Source organism: Helianthus annuus, chromosome 11, assembly GCF_002127325.2.
Source record: "Helianthus annuus cultivar XRQ/B chromosome 11, HanXRQr2.0-SUNRISE, whole genome shotgun sequence".
Taxonomy (NCBI): Eukaryota; Viridiplantae; Streptophyta; class Magnoliopsida; order Asterales; family Asteraceae; genus Helianthus; species Helianthus annuus.
In genome coordinates this window covers 119,523,666-119,535,822 of record NC_035443.2, presented here as the reverse complement: position 1 = coordinate 119,535,822, position 12,157 = coordinate 119,523,666, and the positions used below count along the sequence as shown (strand labels likewise).

Here is a 12,157-nt window from a genome sequence, read left to right as displayed (position 1 = left end):
ATTTTACTATGTTTTATAAGTTTTTATTTATGCTTACTTTAGTTTAATTAAAACCAATACCATTTATGTTTTTACCGGTAATTTAGTGGCAAAGGTCTAGTATTATTTCTCCGCCCATTTCCGTGGATCGATACTTGGTTCTTACCGATACTTTACTACATATATGACGGGGTACACTTGCCTCTTTCGTGTGTGTTTTGATGTAAAAGTAATAATCACTTTTATAAATTTAAAACCAATTCGTGTGTAATTTCATTGTAAAAATATGTATAGTCACGCACGTACCAAGTTTTTGGCGCCGTTGCCGGGGAATGGCGAGTTTTAGGAACGACCCGAGTCATTCTGTTATCGGTGTATATACTTGTCAATATTTGTGTATATTTTTCGTGATTATTTATTTGTTGATTTATTTGTTAATATTTCTTGCTTTTAATTCAATTTATTCATTTTCGTGATTCTTTTGTACACTTGTAAATTTTTATTCTATTTATTTGTTCAAATCCGGATTTATTTATTCATTTATTCTTTGAGTTTTCGGCTCTTAAAAATCATTTTTGTACTAGCCGATTCGATTATTTTCGTTGCTTTAATTTTTATAAAAATTTCGGCCCATTTTCGGATTTTTATAAATTTTACAGCCCATATTTATACATATTCTGCTTCTATTCAAAAAAAAAAAAAAAAAAAAAAAAAAAACAGCAGCAGCAGCATTATTTTGTTAATAAAATATTCATTGTGTCAGTTTTTCGTTTGCAGGTTGATGTCCTCAACTCCCGCGCCCGCTATTGCTGAGCCGACTGACGAACCAGCGCATAATCTTAGAAGAAGTAAGAGGCTGCGCGAAAGGTCGCTTGTCGTTGCACAACGCATAGCAAATGCAATCGACGAGCCGGTGATTATCTCTGAAGACGAAAGCTCAGGGGACGAGGAGAGAGTCGTCATGGCGGACGACGACCGACCGCTGAATGAAACAAACCAGCCCGGAAGGGCAGGCCTGGAGCCGAGTATCCTTCAGCCTACTATAGATACTCCTACTTTTGAAATTAGACCTAGTATTATTAATATGGTACAAAATTCTGTACAGTTTGACGGACGTGAGCATGAGGATCCTGGGAGACATATCGCTGCTTTTCTCGCTGTCTGTTCGACATTTAGGATTACAGGTGTTTCGGAGGATGCGATTCGGTTGAGGTTGTTTCCGTTTTCGTTACGTGACAAAGCTAGAGCTTGGCTTATGTCACTTCCTGCCGGGTCCATCAGGACCTGGAATCAGTTGGCGGAGCAGTTTATGCAGAAATATTTTCCGCCTGAGAAAACGAACAAACTACGGAACCGGATTGTTTCCTTTCGCCAGGACGAGGGCGAGTCGTTGCATGCAGCTTGGGAGAGATTCAAGGATTTGTTGATTGATGTGCCACATCATGGCTTCTCCAAGCGACAGCTGGTTTTGACGTTCTATCAGGGGCTCAGCTATAATACGCAAGAGCGATTAGACGTAAACGCGGGAGGCGATCTTGGAACTAAGACGCCGAATGAAGCGTATGACATTATAGAAAAAGCTGCGTTGAAATCCAGCTCGCGTCGGGAAGGAGATAGAGGTCGATCATCATCATCTCGCTCAGGAGTTCATGCTGTAGACGACTACACGGCCATTACTGCACAACTCTCGGCTCTTACATCGAGATTCGACAAGTCCCAGATGATTGCGCATGCTGGCTCGGGATGGGACCAGTGCGGAGTGTCACACGAGCCTGGGGCATGTTTTCAGGGAGTCGTATATGAGGGCCACGAAGAGGTAGATTTTGTGAGTAATCAAGTAAGGCCGCAGAACAACCCGTACAGCAACACCTATAATCCCGGTTGGAGAAATCACCCAAATTTTGGGTGGCGAGCGAATGCAGGAAATCAGAACCCATTGGGGTTCACTCAGCGTGCTCCAGCGCCTCAGCAGGGTCAGCAGTACCAGTAGTACAACCAGCCCTACCAGCAGCGTCCATATTCGTACCAGAATCAGGGCACTGGGAGTAGCTCCCAGCAGCAGGCCCCTCAGTCTAGTTCCAAGCTGGAGGATATGATGGCTCAGCTTCTCTCTAGCTCTGAAAAACGATACCAACAAAGCGAAGATCGTTTTCTGGCTAACGAGGGAGAAATGAGGAGTCAGAAAGCCTCGATTCAGAATATCGAGAATCAGGTTGGTCAGCTGGCACAGATGATGTCCAAAAGACCCCCGGGCGGTCTTCCGGGTAATACAGAACCAAACCCGGGTGGACACAGGGATGTGAATGCTGTCATGACCAGGAGTGGAAAAACTACCGGACCCGTTATATCGGACTCAGTACCGATCACTGAAGCGGTCCCGACTGACACACCGGACGAGGTGCAAGCCAGGCTGCGCCCAGCAAGTACAGCACAAGTCCAGGAGCCGGTCAAAGATTACACTCCTCCGGTACCTTATCCAGGCAGGCTGAAGAAGCAGAAGAATGAAGAACAATACGGTAAGTTCCTAGAGTTGTTTAAGCAACTACACATCAATATACCGTTTGTTGAAGCCTTGGCCCAGATGCCAAAGTATGCGAAATTCCTTAAGGATATCCTCTCGAATAAACAGAAGCTCGAGGATATATCATGTGTGGTGATGAATGAGACTTGTTCTGCCGTTCTGCAAAACCGTCTGCCCACGAAAATGGGAGATCCTGGTAGTTTCACGCTCCCGTGTTTGATTGGAAACATGTCTGTTAGCCATGCATTGGCTGACTTGGGAGCGAGTATTAACCTTATGCCGTATAAGGTTTTTACTAAACTGGATCTGGGTGAGCCATCACCCACTAGGATGAGCATTCGGTTGGCAGATCGCTCAATAAAGTATCCGCGCGGATTTGTGGAAAACATGCTTGTAAAAATCGATAAATTTGTTTTCCCCGTGGACTTTGTTATCCTTGACATGGATGAAGATTCAAGTGTACCTTTGATACTTGGACGTCCTTTCCTCAATACAGCGAGGACGATTGTTGATGTGGCAGCTGGCCAAATCACACTCCGAGTGAATGATGAGCACGTGACATTCGATATTAAAAGATCGATGCAGCATCCGCAATGTCACGATGACAAGCTTTATTACGTCGACATTGTCGATGCATGTGTGTGCTCTCATTTTCAAGGTACCATTGACGAGATTGATTCGGACACACGTCTGTCGTGTGGGGACCTGATTGGCATTACGCAGGAGGGCCACGATTTCGAGCAGCCAGTCTATCAGATTGGTGACGATGGTTCCCAGAGTCCGGAGAGATTTCTTGAAATTGACCATGTGAAAAAAGGGGAAGCAGAGCCTTCGGTTGAAGATCCGACGCCTTTGGAGTTGAAAGAACTCCCGCCACATCTCGAGTACGCATTTCTGGATGAGGAGCGTCGCCTACCGGTCATAATTTCGGCATCATTGGAAAAGGATGAGAAAAATCGGCTTCTCGAGGTTCTGAGACTTCATAAGAGAGCCATTGCATGTAAAATCATGGACATCAAGGGCATCAATCCTTCTTTTTGTACTCACAAGATTCTGATGGAAGACGAGTACAAACCATGTGCACAGCATCAGAGGCGTTTAAATCCAAATATGCTGGACGTGGTGAAGAAGGAGGTGATTAAATTGTTGGATGCCGGCATGATTTATCCTATTTCTGACTCTGTGTGGGTGAGTCCGGTGCAGGTTGTACCTAAGAAAGGTGGTATGACTGTAGTCTCGAATGATAGGAATGAACTAATTCCTACCCGTACCGTCACTGGGTGGCGAGTTTGCATTGACTACCGCAAGCTCAATGATGCTACTCGCAAGGATCACTTCCCGCTTCCATTCATCGACCAGATGTTGGAACGTCTGTCGGGGAAGTTGTATTACTGTTTCCTTGACGGATTCTCTGGGTACTTTCAGATTCCTATCGCTCCTGAGGATCAGGAGAAGACTACCTTTACATGCCCCTTTGGCACATTCGCCTACCGGCGGATGCCTTTTGGGTTGTGTAATGCACCAGCGACCTTCCAGAGATGCATGGTTGCAATTTTCCATGACATGATCGAGGATTCCATGGAGGTCTTCATGGATGATTTTTCGGTATTTGGGGATTCCTTCGATCACTGCTTGGAAAATTTGAGAAAAATGTTGAAGAGGTGTGAGGAGACGAATCTGGTCCTGAACTGGGAGAAATGCCACTTCATGGTGAAGGAGGGCATAGTTCTGGGACACAAGATTTCGCATGCTGGTATGGAGGTCGATCCAGCCAAAGTGGATATCATCTCACGACTTCCGCCTCCCACCTCTGTTAGAGCGATACGGAGCTTTCTCGGTCATGCCGGGTTCTATCGGCGATTCATTAAAGATTTTTCAAAAATCGCCAGACCCATGACCCGTCTGTTGGAGAAAGACGCTCCGTTCATATTCGGAGATGATTGCTTGAGAGCCTTTGACCTTCTCAAGCAAAAGTTGATTGAGGCCCCTATTTTAGTTGCACCGGACTGGAGTTTGCCGTTTGAGATTATGTGCGACGCGAGTGATTACGCCATAGGGGCCGTTCTTGGTCAAAAGAGAGAAAAGCACTTTCACCCGATCTATTATGCGAGCAAAACTCTTCACGACGCTCAAGAGCATTATACCACGACTGAAAAAGAGCTCTTGGCGGTCATTTTCGCATTTGACAAATTTAGATCGTACTTGGTGCTTTCGAAAACCGTTGTGTATACTGATCACGCAGCCATCCGATATCTCTTCAGCAAGCAGGACGCTAAGCCACGTCTGATCAGGTGGATCTTGTTGCTGCAGGAGTTTGATATTGAGATTCAAGATAAAAAGGGTGCGTTGAATGTAGCGGCTGACCATCTATCTCGGTTAGAGCATGGAGACATCGTGGACGCGCGTTGGGATTCCATAAATGACAACTTCCCACACGAGTCTTTGATGAGTGTTGAGATATGCGATGAGTCGCCATGGTTCGCTGACCTTGCGAACTACCTTGCTTGCGGGATTCTGATTAAAGGGTTGACTCACCAGCAAAAGAGGAAATTCTTTTCGGATGTCAAGCACTACATTTGGGATGACCCTTACTTGTTTCGGGTTGGTGCTGATCAGGTGATTAGGAGATGTGTTTCAGGGAAGGAGGCGACCGATATTCTGCGCCACTGTCACGAGGAACCCACCTGGTTATGGTGGTGCGGGCCCATCCTTCACGAGAGACGATGACGGCGATGACGATTAGGAGTTGGTGGTGATGTTCGTTGGTGGTTTTTATGGTTATTATTAGTACTTGTTATTTCGGGTGTTCTTTTTGCTTAGTATGTCGAACACCCTCGGATTGTATTGTATTTTAAAACACTTTACTTTATGTTGTGTCTTTGTTTGGACTAGTAGTATTTATGTACATTATGGTTTATTTGGGTTTATTCTGTTACTGTTCTGTTGTGCTGTACCATATGACATATTTGCAGATTGTGGCTATCAAGTCTTTGACCGGAGCATATGACAGACGCAGCTTTGGAAGCCTCGATTCATCAGATATCATCTTGAGGGGAGTACTATTATCCTTTTTCTCTATATTTCGGGTTTCGCATTGGGGACAATGCGAAGTTCAAGTGTGGGGAGGGGGTTAACTTTGTTAACTTTGTTTGTCCTCATATTTATATAAAAAAAAAATCAGAAAGCATCGGTTGATTGTGTTTTAGAAAGCATCGGACTTGATAAAAACTCGACAAGCAAAATATTTTTGAAAAAGGAAACCGGAAAGCGTGACAAACAAAGAAAGATTTACATGATAGTTTTCACACTTTTACCCATTCCATCCGTTACGTGAGCATATTTGAGCCTATTGTTATATATTTGTTCATTTCGGATATAGGAGTGAGCCGGATGTTATGTGTAATATAGAACTTGTCACTAGTATGCTTGTTAAAACCATGAACTTGTGAATTTGTGTAAAAGTGATAGAGGCACTTAGATTACCCCTTTGTTGTAAACCTTGTTCTTTGTGTTGTGCTTCCCGTTCACCTTATATTACCCTTTAGGATTAACCATGTCGAGCCTTCCCGTTTACCTTTGTTTACCCACCTTATCGCCCACTTAGCCAAATTTAGCCTTTGTATGTTTTAAACCCTTTTTAGTGTTGAAACTCGGACAAAATAATCGTTTAACTAGCATTTGTTTCGGTTTATTGTATAGTTATTTATATAAAAAAAAAACCCAGAAAATAAAACACCCTAAAATAGGGTGAAGTTGATAGAAATCGAGCAATTTTGAATGCTTAAATGTTAAAATTTCGTTGATAAGCTCGATTGCGCTTTAGTCGCCTTTTTAAGGCGTTTGTATGTATAGTTGTATTATTTTCTTGCTATTTAAACGCTAAAACCGAGTTTTAACCATTTTCGCCACTTTAAATGTCTACTTCCATACCCTTCGCCCAAGCCTAACGTTACAACCCGTAAAGACCTCTTGATTTACACTTATTTGCATGTTAGTTGGTGGAGACGAGATCTTATGACAAGCTTATGATATTGCATGTTTCATTGACTAGGCGTTGAGTGTTTACACATACACATTTTATGTATGTTCCATAAATAAAACCGAGTGTGTGAACATTGTGAGTCGTGTGAAGATTAGCATGTGAGTCAATTAAATGTGAAGTCACGGCTTTTTGGTTGTCGCTTTTTAATTGCATATGCTTGTTGGGTTTGAGTCTTTTGATGTTGTCTTTCGACAAACCGGCTAACCGTTTATAGTAGTTTTCAATAAAATAGTGTGTAAATTATCGTTCTTGTTTATTTCCGTCTTTTATTGCTTTTTAGTTCAGCTTGCTTGAGGACAAGCAAGGTTCAAGTGTGGGGAGATTTGATATTCGCCAATTTACACATATTTTAGTCCCCCGTTTTACCCCTATTTTATGCGTTTTCGGCCGTAAAACCGTCATTCGGATACTTAATTATCTACATTTTTGTTTACAGGCCTAAAACAGCATACCAGACAAGATGATAGCGAAAACGAGGACTTTCCGGACAAAACGACAAGGCTGCGAAGATTCTGTGAAGAAAACTGACCTGGGCGTTTGGCACGGTCATGCGGCCATATGCACGACCGTGCATATCCGACAAACAAAGAAGACCCGGCAGTGAACGGACCGTGCAACTCTGCGTGCAAGGCATTGCAGGCAAGCCCGATATGGCACGATCGTTCCAAGTGAAGAACGGGCGTGCGGATCCGAGATCAAACATAACCTCGGAACTGAACGACCAAGGAACCAAGCGTGCAACTCAGACCTCGGTAAGGAACGCCCGTGCCAAATGTGGAACGCCCGTACGTGACCGAAGACCAGTCAACGATCTGTGACGTCATGCAGTATGGTGGCCCACCACCAATAATGCTTAAAGTGCACGGTCGTGCGATCGGGAGAACGGCCGTGCAACTTCGAAAAAGCATTTAAACAGAACAGAACCATTTAGTAGGAACGCTGGACATTTTTGGGAGCTCTGCAAACGATTTTGAGGCTCCGAAGGCTGCTGCTTTCACTCGGATTCAAGCCACATTGCCCGGTTTTGCTCATTTACTATCCAGATTCTCATTCTTATGCTTGTTTATGGTTTGGTTTCTCAAATCTTTCCATTATTTTGTTATGTTTCAAGCATTTAGACTGATTACTATGTATTAATGTAAGCCTTTGGGCAAAAACACAACAATCCCTTGCTTGATTATAACCATTAGTATGTTAATTTATGTTTGTAATGAAACTTTGAAGTATTTTCTATGATTATCTTTGATGATTAGTTTGCAACCTTATTATTGATATTGATTTCTTGATTATAAGTAATTGTGTTGGATGATTGGTGCTTGGTTAGGTAAGATAGTTGCAAAATGAAGCTTATTTAATCATGTATTAGTAAACTTTTAATTTGGTTAACTAGTTTAACTTGGTCAAAATGTGGGCACCGTGATACTCTAACGGGTTAGTGGTTTAATAAAATGTAATTATTGTTAATCAAGAAAGTTTGCCTTCACGGAAGGACTCTAACGGGTTAGATGGTGCTGTTATGAATTCTTGTCATGATTTGTTAGCTTAGTTAGTAGTTTCGGCCAAAATTGCTATCTTGGTGAATTTATGTGCAAGATTTGTAAAATGAACTCGGTTGTGATTTAATCTAGTTTATGCTTGTCTCGGTGGTTGCATTGTGTTTATCGGTGTTGCTTTCCTTGATTAAGTGAGGTTAGAAAACTCCTAACGGATGACTAACTTATTTTTAGGAGATTTTTGTAGACATTAATCAATTGCACGTTAAAGAACAATTTTAGGTGGTTAAAGTGTGTTTATCGTTTTAACTTTCCGAATGATTGTCATGTTAGGATTCCCGAAAGGGATACTAATTGTCTCGAACTGGAAAATTGACCGAATGCTTCTAGTGCCAAAACTGACTTAGTTGACATGCTGTGGTTGTGTATTAAGCAAGGCTATTTATATATATTTTACTATGTTTTATAAGTTTTTATTTATGCTTACTTTAGTTTAATTAAAACCAATACCATTTATGTTTTTACCGGTAATTTAGTGGCAAAGGTCTAGTATTATTTCTCCGCCCATTTCCGTGGATCGATACTTGGTTCTTACCGATACTTTACTACATATATGACGGGGTACACTTGCCTCTTTCGTGTGTGTTTTGATGTAAAAGTAATAATCACTTTTATAAATTTAAAACCAATTCGTGTGTAATTTCATTGTAAAAATATGTATAGTCACGCACGTACCATTTATGCTAAAACACACTAAAATCTTTTTGGATTTTTGAATAAAAGAACATGCAAAAATGAAATATTTACAGACAATATTTTTGTGAGTTCGTGCAAGAGGATCATATCAGTTTTTGAGACATATCACCAACACCGTTAAGCTTTGATTTCATTTTAAGTTCTAAACAATTCACCTAGATTGTCAGTATGTTTGTCCTCTTAAATTTTCACACAAATTTCAATTGTTTCGAGATACGCTATTAGTGTTTTAATTACTTAAACTTATTCGTGTGTCCCACCACTTGAATATACTCCCGTATCCAGATCCCAATATTCAGTCTTACAGGAGAATATACCACAGATGATATCTGTAAAGAGGTTAAATTGCGAGGGCCGTGAGAGCTCAGGTCGATACTTCCGTATACGCAGAGAGATGACGGCTTCGACTTTTGGTGTGTCCCCTTTAGAGGATCTTTTTGTTACAACTGCAGTGACTATCAATTTTATTGTTTTATCAACTTGCTGAGGGCTTTTGTTATGTTTTAAGCAATTTGCAGAAAGTATTATACAGGGACTAGGTCAGTATTTCCATACAGCAGAAGTCCCGGTCTAATACCCCAGATATCACTGAGCATAAAGACCTAGTATCTCAGAATAAGGGACCTTTCAAACAAGATTTCAGGGGTTACCTATATAACCAAGAAGTTGTTACCCACAGAATAAGCAAGTTTGAATTTTTAGGTTTATATCTCGTCACAATTTACTAAATGTGTAAAAATCTACTAACACATCCACAGTGAGATTGTTTATCACATTTTGACTTTACAATTCTTTAGCATGTTGTGATAGTCCAATGATGTACTATCATTTCCTTTTTTATGCAACAAAAACTCATTTTTCATTTTATCATGTTTTTGGTATTTTCAAGTTTTCTAGTGTTTTTGGATTTTTCTGAAAAAAATTTCTTACTCCCCCTAAAATTCAAAAACATTTAAAGAAATTGAAAATAAACTATACAGAACATGCAACTGATATGAATTGCTTCAATTCTCCATCCACTTGGCATAAACAATCAGAACTCCCCCTCACAACAAACTATTGTCCCACTAAGACTTTCAAAACACTTAAGTTTGTTTTAATCAAAATGGTTTTTCCGGAAAATAAGTTCGTTTATCAACCACTTGTGGGTTATGGGGTCATTTCATCACCTTGTTTACCAATCTTTTGAATGATAGTTAAATCAAGTTCAACTTAATGACCTTAATTAACCACTTGTAGAATCGATGATTGATTCCCTTGTAAGATCAAAAATCAAACATTTCAAACTTGTTTTTCAACCAATTACCCTCTTTTCGGTTGAATTCTCAAGGTGCCGATACCTACTCCACACTTACCAACCTGGGAGTTCTGGCAATTCACACTTCTCAAAACAAATTTTAACAAACATTTTCAAGAATGATGCCGATTCATGCTCCGCGATTACCAACTTGGGAGCTCCGGCAAGTCAGGTTTTTACTCTTTGAAAAATATGTCCACCCAAGCCTGACCAACCTTGGGTGTAACAATCTCTTCTTCATCATAACTTCCAACAAACTTGTGAACACTTCTTTTGGCAGCATAAAATTCTTTGACACTTTTGGCCTTACCATTGACCATTTTGCCAAAAATGTGTTTCACATTTCCGTTGAAAGTCTTTTCAACATCAAATTTCTTCTTGTCAGAATAAAATTGATTTGAAATTTCCACTTTCCCGATTTTAGATTTCAAATTATTTGCATTCAGTGATGGAAAGTTCTCATCATCCACTGTTAAAACTGATTTTTCATTTTTCACAACAACCTTCGGCTCCTCTGTCTTTGTGGAGACAGATTCATCACCAGAACTGTTTCCTGAACCCTTAACAACCCATTTTTTGATTTTTCAAATTTTCTTTTCTTTTTACAGCATTCTTTGAACATTCTCTCACTTCAAAGGTTGAATTTTCAAAGCCTGTAAATTTTCGGGTTGTAAGTTCAGTTTTCTCAACAACTTTCTCTTTCAGTTTACCAGAGACTTCCTGTTTTGGTTTAAATGTTTTAGAACAGTTTCTAGCAATATGACCAGCAGTCTTGCACTGAAAACAGGTTCTCATTTCTATCTTCTTCTGAACAACATTCTTTTCCACTACTTCTTGCTTCTTGGCAAGGAATTCCTGATTGGTCTGCTTTCTGAATGCTTGTTCTTTCTCAGCCTCTGTCGTTTTCCCTGAAACAAACACAGTTTTTGGTTTATAAACTTTTTCATTTTTATAACTTTGCGTTTGATTAAAACCAAGACCTTTCTTTTTGAAATTACGATTATGGTTTGGTTTCTTTTGGAAACTATAACCACAATTGTAACCCATTTTCTTGTTAATTCTTTGTTGTTCTCTTGAAGTGTATTGTTTAGGTTTTCCGAAAAGATTTAAATCTTTTATTTCAGAAATATTAATTTCTGTGATTTTGAAAACCTTGTTAATCATTTCAAGTTGAACACTTCTTATTGGAAAAGTTTCATAAGAATATAATTTGTCAGAATCTTTCAAAGTATATGCTATATTGACCGGTTCGTCATTCAAATTAGATTTTGATAACAAAAATTTCGTTTCATAAACCTGTTTGTCCTTTTGATTGTTGGCTTTGACGTATCGGACTCAGACTTTGACTCGGGTTTGGACTTCATATTTGACTCCTCACAGTCATCTTTATCTAACACCTGATCGACCACACTTTTTATCAACTTTGACTCATGATCAGTGTTGGATGATGTGTACGTGACATCAATATTTTCTGGCAAGTTATCTGATAGCCCAGACTCCCATTGTAGGTTAATTGCCTTTTTGACTCTTTCGGAATTTGGATTTCGTGGTGAATATCCATTTTCGACCGGAGGCGGACATCTATTGTAGACCACACTTGGTTTCTTACCAGAAATTTTCACTTCATCTTCGTCTTTTGTCACGGATTTCTTTTCATCTGAAGTCTTTACTTCTTCAAATGTCTTCAAGCTCTCAATAATTGGATAAATCCTGTCAACAACAAAAGTAGAACATGAATAACTTTCTAATAAATTGTTAACTCTCTCAATTTCTATTCTTTGTGTTGCCAGCTTCAACTCTAGATCAGCACACTTCTTTGTGTAGAAGTTGACTTTATCAAGTTGTCTCAGGTAAGCTCCTTTCAGTGTATTCATCGCTACAGCTTGTTCACAGTTTGAATCAGTGTACTTGTTGATCTCTCTGTTCATTGTATCATATGATTCTTTCAATCTGTTAATGTTGTGCAACAGTTCATTGTTTTGCTTGATTAGAGAATCACAGTTCAGACACTTTTCATGAACTTTGACTGCTTCAGTATCAACTTTGATTTCAAACTCTGGAACGTCTTT

General features: G+C 40.1%; 1 long non-coding RNA gene across 1 annotated transcript; it reads right to left on the bottom strand.

The window, feature by feature from the left end:
* Positions 1-10,748: 10,748 nt before the first annotated feature.
* Positions 10,749-11,541, bottom strand: LOC118483928. Its single transcript, XR_004872413.1, has 2 exons — positions 11,385-11,541; positions 10,749-10,996 (listed from the first exon to the last, which is right to left on the bottom strand). It is a non-coding gene; the product is annotated as an uncharacterized LOC118483928 (long non-coding RNA).
* Positions 11,542-12,157: the final 616 nt, after the last annotated feature.